Source organism: Camellia sinensis, chromosome 5 (genome assembly GCF_055761805.1).
Source record: "Camellia sinensis isolate YWXY chromosome 5, ASM5576180v1, whole genome shotgun sequence".
Classification (NCBI taxonomy): domain Eukaryota; kingdom Viridiplantae; phylum Streptophyta; class Magnoliopsida; order Ericales; family Theaceae; genus Camellia; species Camellia sinensis.
This window is the reverse complement of record NC_138965.1, coordinates 117,438,365-117,450,716: the sequence shown is the minus strand read 5'-3', so window position 1 is coordinate 117,450,716 and position 12,352 is coordinate 117,438,365.

Below are 12,352 nucleotides of genomic sequence, written 5' to 3'. Positions count from 1 at the left end.
CTCAATTTGATCCAACATCTAACGTTTGTCCAAAATTGAATGAATTGCAACCACGTTGCCTCCAATTGAAACCCCACACTCCATCGTCCTCTTCTCTCCTCTAAATCTACTAAATGACAATTGAGTTTGAGAGAGATGTTGCTCAATAATGTTGGTTTGAAAAGGTTATGGTGATTGGATGTGGTTCTGAGATGTTAGTGGTGTCTAGAAAGAAGCGGATATAATGGTGTACTGTTTAGTTGTTGGTGATGACAAATTACCACCATGTAGGGGTTAAGGGTTTTAGTGGTTGTTGTTTTGCTGCGTATTATGCATAACAATAATTGTTGTATATTTAATTAAGTTTATTTTAAGGTATAATATGATAATTTGAACTATTCACATTTTAAAAAACATTGAGTATAACACATTTATAAAATTTATGCTGATCGGATATCTATAACCCTTTAATCAAATCACAATTACATGTAGTTTTATATTTTAAATTACACTTACTATTTATTTGTTTACATACAAATGTGATTTGATGAGAGAACTACCGATATCTGATCAATATGATTTTTTACAGATATGTTTTATCCAATATCTTCTAAAATATGAGAGGTTTAAAATATTAAATTGGGCCCAATAAAATGCACAATAGTTGCTGTTGCGCACGGTGCAGTGGAAGAGAATTATAAAGGGGGTAGGGGAGGTCTGGTTTGGAAACTTAGTTATTTTAGTTGGTATTTTGATTTTTAACCATTTTATGAGATGAAAAAAAAATTATATTTGTCTTGATTTTTGAATTTTTTTATAATTAAATAGATAGTTGTGAGACATTTTTTATATTATTGGCTATTTTAACATTTTTTTATCTTTATTGGCTATTTTAGCCTCAAACCATTGCATTGGAGGCTTCTTTTTTTTTTTTTTTTGGTAACTAAAATAGCCAATGAAAACAAAATATGTTAAAATAGTTAAGACAAAATGTCACATTCAAATCATAATCATTTTAATTTTTTTTTGACAACCATCAAATCAATTATTAAAAAAAAAAAGAAAAGAAAAAAAGAAAACCAACTATCATCCTAAATACAACTTTTTCAGTCAGGTTAAAATAGTCAAAAGGTTAAATAAAATAACTTATTTCCAAATAAGACCTATGGGAATTTGGCTATTTTAGTAGTTTTTTTTTTTTTTTTTTTTTATAGCTTTTTACTAAAAAAAATTGTATGTTTTGAATGATTTATGATTTTATTTTTTTTAATCACATCAACAAACAGATTTTCATTCAATTTTTTATGAGTGTTTGTTGTTGAGTAAATTGAAAAAATATGGGAAAATTAGTCTAAGGTTCCCCTCTCATGTTAGTAATGGAAGAGATCCACAATATTATTTTATAATGTCTAAGGTCCTTCAACCTCGACACCTATATATCACAGAAAAATTTGACTTCTCTCTCTACCAACTTCTCCGTTATCGAATCTCTCTCTCTCTCTCTCTCTCTCTATCTATTGTGTCCCTTCAGGGCCGGCCCTGAGGTGAGGCCACTAAGGCCGTCGCCTCGGGCCCCCAATTTTGAACAAAATGTAGGGCTCCCAATTAGGAGAGCATATCTTGTTGTGTTATTTCATAATTATTTTAATATTAGTTTAATTTATTTATTTTCATATTGTTGTATGGTATTATTTTGATTCATGTCCGATTGATATTTAATGTGAAAATTTTTATTTTTAGTTAAAAATAACTTAGCAAGTGTATGAAGAGATTAAAATTTTTCCCATAAGTTGAATATTATAAAATTTATTTCTACTAAATGAAATTATTCATAGAATGTTTGATTTTAATTCAATTGCATTTTTCTAATTAAAAAAATTGTACCTTATTACTATATGTGTGGGTAATTTTCCGACTACACTGTCCGCCTAGTAATCAGCTAGAAAAGCACTGGCAGAATAGATGGCTTCAGCTAACCTGTAACAGAAAGAAAAAGATCCGGCGGTGGTTCTTCCACCCGGGGGCACTCCGACGATCTAGTCAGTATATCTCTCAAAGATAATCAAGTGCTAAATTTACTACTCAAAGCATAAAACTGTGTACCTTTGACCCACGGGGGTGCCTCTCTTTTATAGCCAACTCAATCCTAATCCCACTAGAAGCCTGACTTCTATGAATTCCTGTTCTGTACTTACTTTGGATTCCTCAAGAGATAAAGATAAACTCCCTAAGAGTTTTATCCTTATCCTGGCTAAGTCTCCACTTTACTCTAGGACTCTTGTCCCTTATCCCTTATCCGCTTATCTCGGATTCCGATATCCTCGGAGATAACCTCGGCCTTGCCGAGATAACCTCGGCGTCATAACCCGAACACGTGGCACCTCGGCTGACATGTCGGCGTCACCTTGCCACGTGTTAGTATTCAGAAAATACATTCCTACAACTGGCCCCTAGGTTTTATTACCTTGGCATTCTGAGGTGATGGAACCTATATCTGTATTTTCTTCCAGTAAATCGGCTTAAAATTTGACAGCCGAGATCTTTCATTTCAAGCCGACATGCTTTCCCTAAAAAATTAAGATTTTTAAGGAACTCTTACGCGCATGAGCTGTCATGCACTTCAACCCAACCGTTTTAGCCACGGGTTTCCCTCTTACTGGTCCGTACACGTGACGCACCTATTAACCGCCTCTTTCTTCATGTGCACCGACTGACGCCCCCGTTCTTCTAGGCGTATTGATTGCTTTTGCCGCCGTTACGGTTTAATCAAAAACTTTTTCCCGTCTCTTCACTTTTGCATCTGATTTCTCTTGCTTTTTCTCTCTCTAAACTCTTTCTTTCAAATCCGCCATTGCTCAAGCTCCAAGCTCTGTAATTACCTTTCGTTCTTCCTGTGAAGTTTTCGTTGTCTTCGTTACATCTGTAACTGTCGTCTGACTTCGGCAATCTTCATACCGGCTTCATATTTTCTGGTAAGCTACTGTTCCTTTCGTTTTCAGTTCCATAATGTTTCTTCTTCTTTTGCTGTCACCATTACTGTACTGTTTCAAGCTTTTTTAATTTATAAATCGTACATCTGAACGTATTCATCCATGATTTTGCCTTTGCCCACATTTTGAACACACGCACTGTTTCATCACTTATTTGTACTTTTGTCACTGTTCTTGGCCATATACTCTTGTATTCTTCATGTTCTTGATAGCCCATCCCAATTCTTGTTTCTGAAACTTCGTTTTTGTTTTCTATTTTTTGCATCTTTTCCAGATCTGTGCCTTTGATCTTCATCTTCATAGCTTTAGGTTTGGGATTTGTTTGTAGAACCCACGATTTAGGGCAAAACTGAAACATTCCTTACAAATTTCTGTACCAGCCCAAACCTAGGTTTTTGCCGAGGTCCCATTAATAAGAAACATCTTCCTTCTGAATTTCAACCCTTCTAATTTAGGCCGATATCATGGGTATGTGAAGACATAGGGTATGTGAAGACATAGGGTAGATACCCCGACCAAACTTGAGTACTTTCGGCAAGAGTTCTCCATCCCTGCCGATGTCCATCTGAGATTGGCTGGGGATGATGACTCCATCATGCCTACAGAAAACGCCATGCCCCTTCCCATTGTAGCTTTTACTGAGTGTGGACTCCGACTCCCACTCAACATCCTTTTTCGCGAGATTCTTCATTATTATAAGTTGAACCCTATGCAACTAGCAATCAATTCTTATCGAGTGATTTTTGGTATTTTCGCCTTAGCTAAACAAGAAAACGTTAGGATTACCCTAGCCGATATACAGTATTGTTACACCATGTGTGCCCTTAACTTGAAAGAAAAAGGCTTCATTTATTATCTTAAGCCGAGGTCTACAGAATTCAAAATCATAGCCGACCTCCCAGACTCTAACAAAGGGGCTGGAGATGACTATCTCATTACCTCGGGAAATTGGGAGTTTGCTCCAGACGAGGACATTCATCTCTACCCTCTTTCCCGATCAGTTTTAGAGGGCAAGGGTAAGAGCCCAGTATTAAGCTTTGCCTGTTTTCTTTCAAGGTCTTAAATACTTTATCTGTTTCTGACGTTAGTTCCTTTTGCAGCTGTCCGTCAGCCACCAAAGGAATTTCGCCAATCCTTTGTCCCTAGCAAAGACTTGAAGAGACTTCTGGATTTGCCAATTCATAAGCGAAAGGCACCCCTGCTTCTCAACTTCATCCCAACATACAAATCAGTTCTCCCCGACGTCCCCAGGAAAAAGAAAAAGAAGAGCTTATCTCCACCTTCTGCCACCACCCCACAGACTGCATCCACATCTCGGACAGATCAGGGGTCAACTTCTGATCCGGCCGAGCAACCGTCTACTTCAGTTCCATACTTGGTTCCAATTTCACAGCGCCGTCGCCGACGTCGAACGGTTTCTACTGCCGAGATGGGTCGCGCAAAACCAGTTGTGAAAGATCTTTTGACCAGCATTCCATCATCGGTTGATGATCAACCAACACAAACCCTTCCTCCACCTAAGCCAAAAAGAGTTAAGAAGGCCCAACCAAAGGCTAAAGTTACTCAGACTGAGTCTGAGGATGCTTTGCCTATATCAAAGTTGGCTGAGAGAGACAAACCTCAACCCTCCGCTGGGAAGAGGCGCTCTGAAACACAGCCATCAGAATCCCCAAAATCCAAAAAGCCAAGGTCCTCCTCCGCGATGACTTCGGGGTCCAAACGGAGCGGTATCCCTTGGACCCCTCAAATTACTCTGGAGGACAAGCCAGTCCTGACTACTGACAGTGTCGATGATATTAATGCCGACGTAGCACTCAGTACCGCTCTGCTTCTGCTAGGGGACTTGGAGCGAAATGCTGGCTTTAGCGAGTATGAGAATTACGCCCTAATGCTTCAATACTCTGTTCAGGTAAATGTCTTCTAATTGGTGAATTTTTTTCTTTCTTTATTTCATACTTTGAATATTCTTTAGTACCTTTGTTTTCTTTCAGGCCATCCAGCATACCTATTCTTTTTCAATGCAGTCTTTTGAGAATCGGCAAAAGCTGGCCGACATAAAGAAGGAGTTATCTTCCATTCAAAAGATCAATAAGGGCCTTGAATCAAAAATGAAGAAACTGGAGGATCAAGCCGAAGCAGCAATTAAAGCTCAGAATAATGTTGAAGAGAAGGCTGAGGCGGCTGAGGCTATCAGAAAGGTAACTGAATCTCAAAGGAAAGAGGCCGAGGAAAAAATGGCCCAAGCTGAGAAAGAGCTTCAGGAGGCCTTGGCCACCAAAGAGGCTGAAATCAAAGACGCTGATGAAAAGGCGTATAATCAAGGCATGGCCGACGTTACTGAGGCTTATGAACTTCAAGTGAAGCAGGCATGCAACAAGGGTTTCACCCTTGGTTGGATGTCTCTTATGAAAAAACTTAATGTTCCTGATGACTCTCCTTTGCGCAAAGCCGACGCCATTCCCTTGCCATTTCCTCCAGCCCCAACTCCAAGTGAAGATGTCGGCGAATCTGATGCTGAGGATGAGGATGAGGCTGAGGAGGAAGAGGACGAGGCTTTGATTAGAAAATCCAAAGACGCTGATGAGGCCAAGTCCCCTCCTCAGAATGAGCAAGTCCTAGACTTGACTCAGGACGATGAAAGTGATTTGGTTCCCATAAAAGTTGTTCCTGAGATTGCACCAGCCAACATCCCTTCTGAGGTCAAGACGGTTGGAGAAACTCTTCAGGAAATTGACGCCGAGATAGCGGCAGAAAAGGAGGCCGAGGTGGTATCTGATCTTCAAATTCAACAATCTGGCGGAGAGGAGCCTTAGCATTAAGTCTTTTTCTTATTTGTATTTTCTTGTTTCTTTGTCTTAGGGAACAATGTACGTTCTTTGTATGGCCGATGTGCCCCCATTTTTTCTTTGAATGTTAATACAAGGTTTTTCCTTTATTGAATGCTTGTACTTCTATCTTCTCTTCTTTATCTTCATATGATTCTATACTTAGAATATTCTGCATACATGTACTCATTCTTCTTTGTACAATCTTCTCGGGGTAACATACCTCGGTTATGCCACCTGATAATTTACCTCAACAAGTACTTGTCCTGTAAATTGCTTATATGTTTCAACAAGGATAAACATATATTGGTTTAATTTTTATAAACTTTTCTCAAGTTATAACAAGTGCTAAGCAATATATTTGCCTAACTTCAACTTGTAAACTGCTACAAATTTCAACAAGCGTTAAGCATTACTTTAGTTTAACTTCAACTTGTAAATTGCTATAAATTTCAACAAGTGAAGATAAATAATTATCTCGGCTTAACTTCAACTTGTAAATTGCTACAAATTTCAACAAGTGAAGATAAATAATTATCTTGGCTTAACTTCAACTTGTAAATTGCTACAAATTTCAACAAGCATTAAGTATTATTTCGGTTTAACTTCAACTTGTAAATTGTTACAAATTTCAACAAGTGAAGATAAACAATTATCTCGGCTTAACTTCAACTTGTAAATTGCTACAAATTTCAACAAGCGTTAAGCATTATTTCGGTTTAACTTCAACTTGTAAATTGCTACAAATTTTAACAAGTGAAGATAAACAATTATCTCAGCTTAACTTTAACTTGTAAATTGCTACAAATTTCAACAAGTGTTAAGCATTATTTCGGTTTAACTTCAACTTGTAAATTGCTACAAATTTCAACAAGTGAAGATAAACATTATCTCAGCTTAACTTCAACTTGTAAATTGCTACAAATTTCAACAAGCGTTAAGATAAACAATTATCTCGGCTTAACTTCAACTTGTAAATTGCTACAAATTTCAACAAGCGTTAAGCATTATTGTCTTCTCTCTGCCTCCAATGTGAACCTGAGTTCTACTTGGGTTCTCATTATTCAGAAACAATCATTATGTATCTTTTATCAATTCACAAGTCTTGGAGAATTCTGCTAAGATTTTATTGAAGATGTTTGGCAAAAAATAACAAGGAACATCTAATGATAGAAACATTTCAAATTATAAGTGTTCCAAGGTCTTGGCAATGCTTTGCCCTCATTATCTTCAAGCCCGTATGCTCCATTGCCCAATACCGAAGTAATTCTGTAGGGCCCTTCCCAGTTTGGGCCAAGTTTGCCCTCTCTTGGATCCTTTTTGTTGCCAACAACTTTTCTTAGGACTAGGTCGCCGACCTGAAAATCCCTTAGATTAACCTTCTTATTGTAAGCTTTAGCAAGTTGCTGCTGGTATGTTGCGAGCTGAATTGCAGCTTTCTCCCTTCTTTCTTCTAAGAGATCCAAATCTCGGGCTAGAAGTATATCATTTGTGCCATTCTCTACTCCTTCGGTTCTGATCCCTGGGATGCCGATCTCCAGTGGGATGACTGCTTCTGTGCCATAAGTCATGGCAAAGGGGGTTTCCCCTGTTGATCTTCTCGGCGTAGTCCGATATGCCCAGAGTACATTGAGCAATTCGTCTACCCACTTTCCTTTTGCTGCCTGCAGCCTCTTTTTTATCCCATCCAAAATTACTTTGTTGGATGCTTCTGCTTGCCCATTGCTTTGGGGAAAACTTGGTGTTGAAAAGTAATTTTTTATCTTGAATTTCGCACAGAAGTTCTTGATGAGTTTGCTGTCAAACTGCGTTCCGTCGTCGGCAACTATTGCCCTTGGGATGCCAAATCTGGTGATGATGTTTCTCCATATGAAATTCTTGACGTCCATATCTTGGATTTTGACAAGGGGTTCTGCTTCTATCCACTTCGTGAAGTAATCTGTTGCTACCAACAAATACTTCCTTTGCCCAGTTGCTTGGGGCAACTGTCCAATGAGATCCATGCCCCATTGGGCAAATGGCCATGGATTGAATACAGGGTTTAGGTCAGCAGCTGGCTGGTGTATCAAAGGTGCGAACCTTTGGCATTGTTCACATTTCCTCACGTAGGCTTCTGCATCTTTTTGCATGTAGGGCGACCAATATCCCTGGGTAATGGCCCTGTGAGCTAATGATCTGCCCTCAGCGTAGCTTCCACAAATTTCCTTCATGAATTTCGTATAGAAAGTCTTCAACCTGCGAAGGGTGTACGCACCTTAAAAGGGGTCCTGTGAAGGACCTTCTGTAGAGATGTCCGTCCGCTGTCAGGCTGAATCTTGCCGACTTCAATCTAATCTTGTGTGCCTCCTTATGGTCTTCTGGCAGGTTTCCCTCTTTCAGAAATGCAACAATTGCATCCATCCAGCTTGGTCCCAAGTCTACACACATTGCTTCTTGCTCTGTGATTGGCTGTTCTATGCTCGGGCTTGGCAGATAGTCAATCATTATTGTTCTTGTTTTTCCAGTTTGCATTGAGCTTGCCAAGTTGGCCAACGCGTCGGCGTGGTTGTTATCATCTCGGCTGACTTGAAGAAGTTGGCAGTTGCGAAACAAGGCTGCCAGTCTGACGACCTCTTTTGCGTATGCCGACATCCTCTCATCTCGGGTTGAAAACTCTCATGTTGTTTGATTTACTATAAGTTGTTAATCACAAAAAATTATTACCTCATCTGCTTCTGCTGCCACTGCTAGCTTCAGTCCTGCAATCAGTGCTTCGTATTCTACCTCATTGTTTGAGGCCTTGAACCCCAATCGAATAGACTGTTCCAATATTTCCCCATCAGGAGATATTAACATTACTCTTGCCCCCGCTCCTTGCTGGTTTGAACTCCCATCGACAAACAGGCGAAAGGAGTCGCCGATGTAAATGCTGCAGGGTCTTAGTTTTTCTTTTCCTTGTTCTTTTGTCTTTGGCTGGGCTTCTCCTTGTTTTCTTGGACATCGTTCATTTTGGCTCAACGGAGCCTGATGTTCAATGGATTCCGGCGTAAATTCGGCCACGAAGTCGGCCAAAACTTGGCCCTTAATTGCTGTTCTCGGCCTGAACTCCAAGTCATACTGGCCCAAGGCCACTGCCCATCTTGCTATTCTTCCAGTTAAGTCTCCTTGTTGTAACAAGGACTTCAATGGGTGTTCTGTTAGCACTATAATCTTGTGCGCTTGAAAGCAATGGTTCAGCTTCTTTGAAGCCATTACTAAAGCTAGCGCTAATTTTTCCAAGGGTAGATACCTTGTTTCTGCATCGGCTAAGGTTCTTCTTACATAGTAAACAGCCTTTTGCTCCCCTTTTTCTTCACGAATTAATACTGCACTTATTGCATGCTCTGAAACGGCTAAGTAAAAAAATAGTTCTTCTCCAGGTTCAGGTGTTGAGAGGACTGGAGCCATCGTCAGATATTTCTTTAGGTCGGCCAAGGTGGCCTCACATTCCTCAGTCCATAGGAAGTCTGTGGCCTTCTTTACCAGGTTGAAGAAAGGTTTACATTTGTCTGAGCTTCGGCTTATGAACCTGTTTAGGGCTGCGGCCCTTCCAGTAAGCATCTGAACCTGTTTTGCCGACGTCGGGCTTTTTAGCTCAAGGATGGCCTTGATTTGATCTGGGCTGGCCTCAATGCCCTTTCTTGTTACCAAGTACCCCAAAAATTTACCCGATCCAACTCCAAACGCGCATTTCGATGCGTTGAGTCGGAACCGATAAGTTTTGAGTATCTCAAAGACCTCTTTTAGGTCGGCAAGATGACCCCTTGGTTCCTTGGTCTTTACGACCATGTCGTCGATGTAGACTTCTACTGTTTGGCTAATCAGATTTTTGAACATCTTGGTTACCAACCTTTGGTAAGTTGCTCCTGCGTTTTTCAACCCAAAAGGCATTACCTTGTAACAATACAGTCCTTTCGGGGTGATAAACGCAGTCTTCTCTTCGTCTGGGGGGTACATGGCTATTTGGTGGTATCCTCTGTAAGCGTCCAGGAAGCTCATCCTTCCATGTCCAGATGTGGCGTCTACCAACTAGTCAATCTTGGGTAGAGGAAAGCAGTCTTTGGGACAAGCTTTGTTCAGACTTGTAAAATCTACGCAGATCCGCCATTTACCGTTCTTCTTCTTTACCACTACTGTGTTGGATAGCCATGTCAGGTAATGAACTTCTCAGATGGCCCTGGCCTCCAGAAGTCTGTCCACTTCTTCTTCTACTGCTTCGACGTGCATCAATATCGGTCTTCTGGCTCGCTGAATCACAGGTTTTGCCGACCTGTCGACATTCAGTCTGTGGCAAGTGACCTCGGGGTTAATGCCAGGCATTTCGTAAGGTGCCCAGGCGAACACCTCAATGTTGGCTCTTAGAAAAGTCTCAAACTCTTTTTCTTCCTCTTCGGCTAAGCCCGAGCCAAGAAGAAAGAAGCGTTCTTCATCCCCATCCTGAACGAGGATTTTCTTCAGCGCTTCTTCGCTCTTCTCGGCTGGTTCTTTGCCGACGTCTTCCAGGACTTTCATGTCCTCATCTTCAATTTCTGCCTTTTCTGGTTCTCGAATGTTACAGGTGGATTTCATTGCTGCCATGGAGCAATTCTTTGCCTGCAGTTGATCTCCTCTGACTTCTTCAATCCCATGCTCTGTTGGGAACCGCAGTAGTTGATGCAATGTTGAGGGAACTGCCCCTATTGCATGTAACCATGGTCTTCCCAAGATGATGTTATATGGCGAAGGTGTGTCAATCACCATGAATTCTGTCCTGATCTTCTTAGTGCCAGCTTGTACTTCCAAGCTTGTTGCGCCCAGTGGTCACGTCGGCGTTCCATTGAAGTTGACCATCGAGCCATTTGATTGCTCCAAGTCATCAGGATGAAGGCCCAGCTCTTTGTAATATCTAACGTACATGATGTCGCAAGAGCTGCCTTGATCAATCAGGATGCGTTTCACTTGGCACTCCCCAACCTGGAGGGATACTACCAAGGCATCATTATGGGGATGTTGGACCATCTCTAAGTTGGCTTCAGTAAACGCTATCGTCGGTCCCTGGCATTCTTCAGGCTGAGGTCGTTTATGTCCAACCTGGTTCACATGCTGCAGGTGTTTTACCTTATGGGTCTCCCCTTGTATGTCGTTTTTGTTCACCTTTGAGTGAATTACGTTAACCACCCGTGGTCCTCCTGCGGGTGGTTGCTGTGCTGGGGGAGGCGAAGCTGCTGGTGCTTGAGGCAATCTTGCCTGTTCTTCTCTAGTCCTGGCTTCATCAACAAGGTCCCTCAGATGTCCTTGCCTTACCAAGTCTTCTAAGTGTGCTTTTAGGGCTCTGCAGCCCTAAGTTGGGTGCCCTTCTTCACTGTGGTAAGCACAACACCTACCGACGTTTCTTCCCATGAATTCCCCTGGTGTTCTTGTCGGTCCTCTAAAATAGGCTTGGTTTCGTATTTGATCCAAGACTTTATGGACCGGGACTCGGAATATAGTTGTTACTGCCTGTTTTTCCTTCAAGTCCGTTTCCTATTTGGTCGGTCCGTTGTTACCTCGGCTTTGCTTCGGTGAGCCGTTTCCTTTCTCCTGCTTTGTTTCTTTATTTCCCGACGTATCCTCCTCGACTCTGGCGTACTTCTCTATTCTCGCCATGAGTTCTTCCATGCTTTTTGGCAATGTCTTTGCCAAAGATTTCCGTAGTGGACAGTCATCTTTCAGGCCGTTCTTGAAGGACACGACCGCCACCTCTTGGTTGTAATCGAGTATTCGATACCTCGTAGTACCTTTTTGCGTAGGCCCTAAGGCCTTCATCTTTGGCGATCTTTAAAGCTATCAGTGCGTCGACCCTCAGGGGTTGAAGTTTATTTGTCACAAACTTGGCCACAAACATCTCGGCCAGGCCTTCCCAAGTCTTTACACTTCCCTTCGGTAGTTTATGGAACCAATCTGATGCAATTTTCCCGAAGGATGAGGGGAATACTTTGCAGAGCAACGGTTCGTTCCCACTATATAATGCCATTGAGTTCAGGTATAGTCCAATATGAAAGTTGGGATCTGACTTACCATCATATATTTGGAACCTCGGCATACTGAATCTCTTTGGTGCTTCAAATTTGTCCAGTTGCACCGAGAATGGTGTCCTCGGCTTAACCGGGGATGTTACCTCGGCTTCAATATTCTGTTGTTTCCTCTTGAGGTAATCTCTCAAGTCTTCTTTACTCCTCCCTGGAGCTCGGCTATCTTTGGACTTCAATCTTTTCGGCACACTACTCTCAGCCTCGTGGTGGGCTCGTTTTGATCTCTCTCCATGTGTTGTGTCAAAGCAGAGCGCCTGCCCTTGAACATGCCGATGTTCCTTGGGCTCTAGGTCCTTCGTAGGATACGTCTTTCGGGACCCCTCTTGTCTTGGCTCCTCTCGTCCGATTTCCCTGGAAGATCGGTGAGAGTGCTTTCCGCTCCTAGTGTGCTGAGGGACTTCGGGGATTGTTCTTCTTCCTTTCTTCTGGGTATTAGTTGCTAGCATCGACATATCCTGCAGCGGGTATGGTGGCTGCACGACATTGTTTT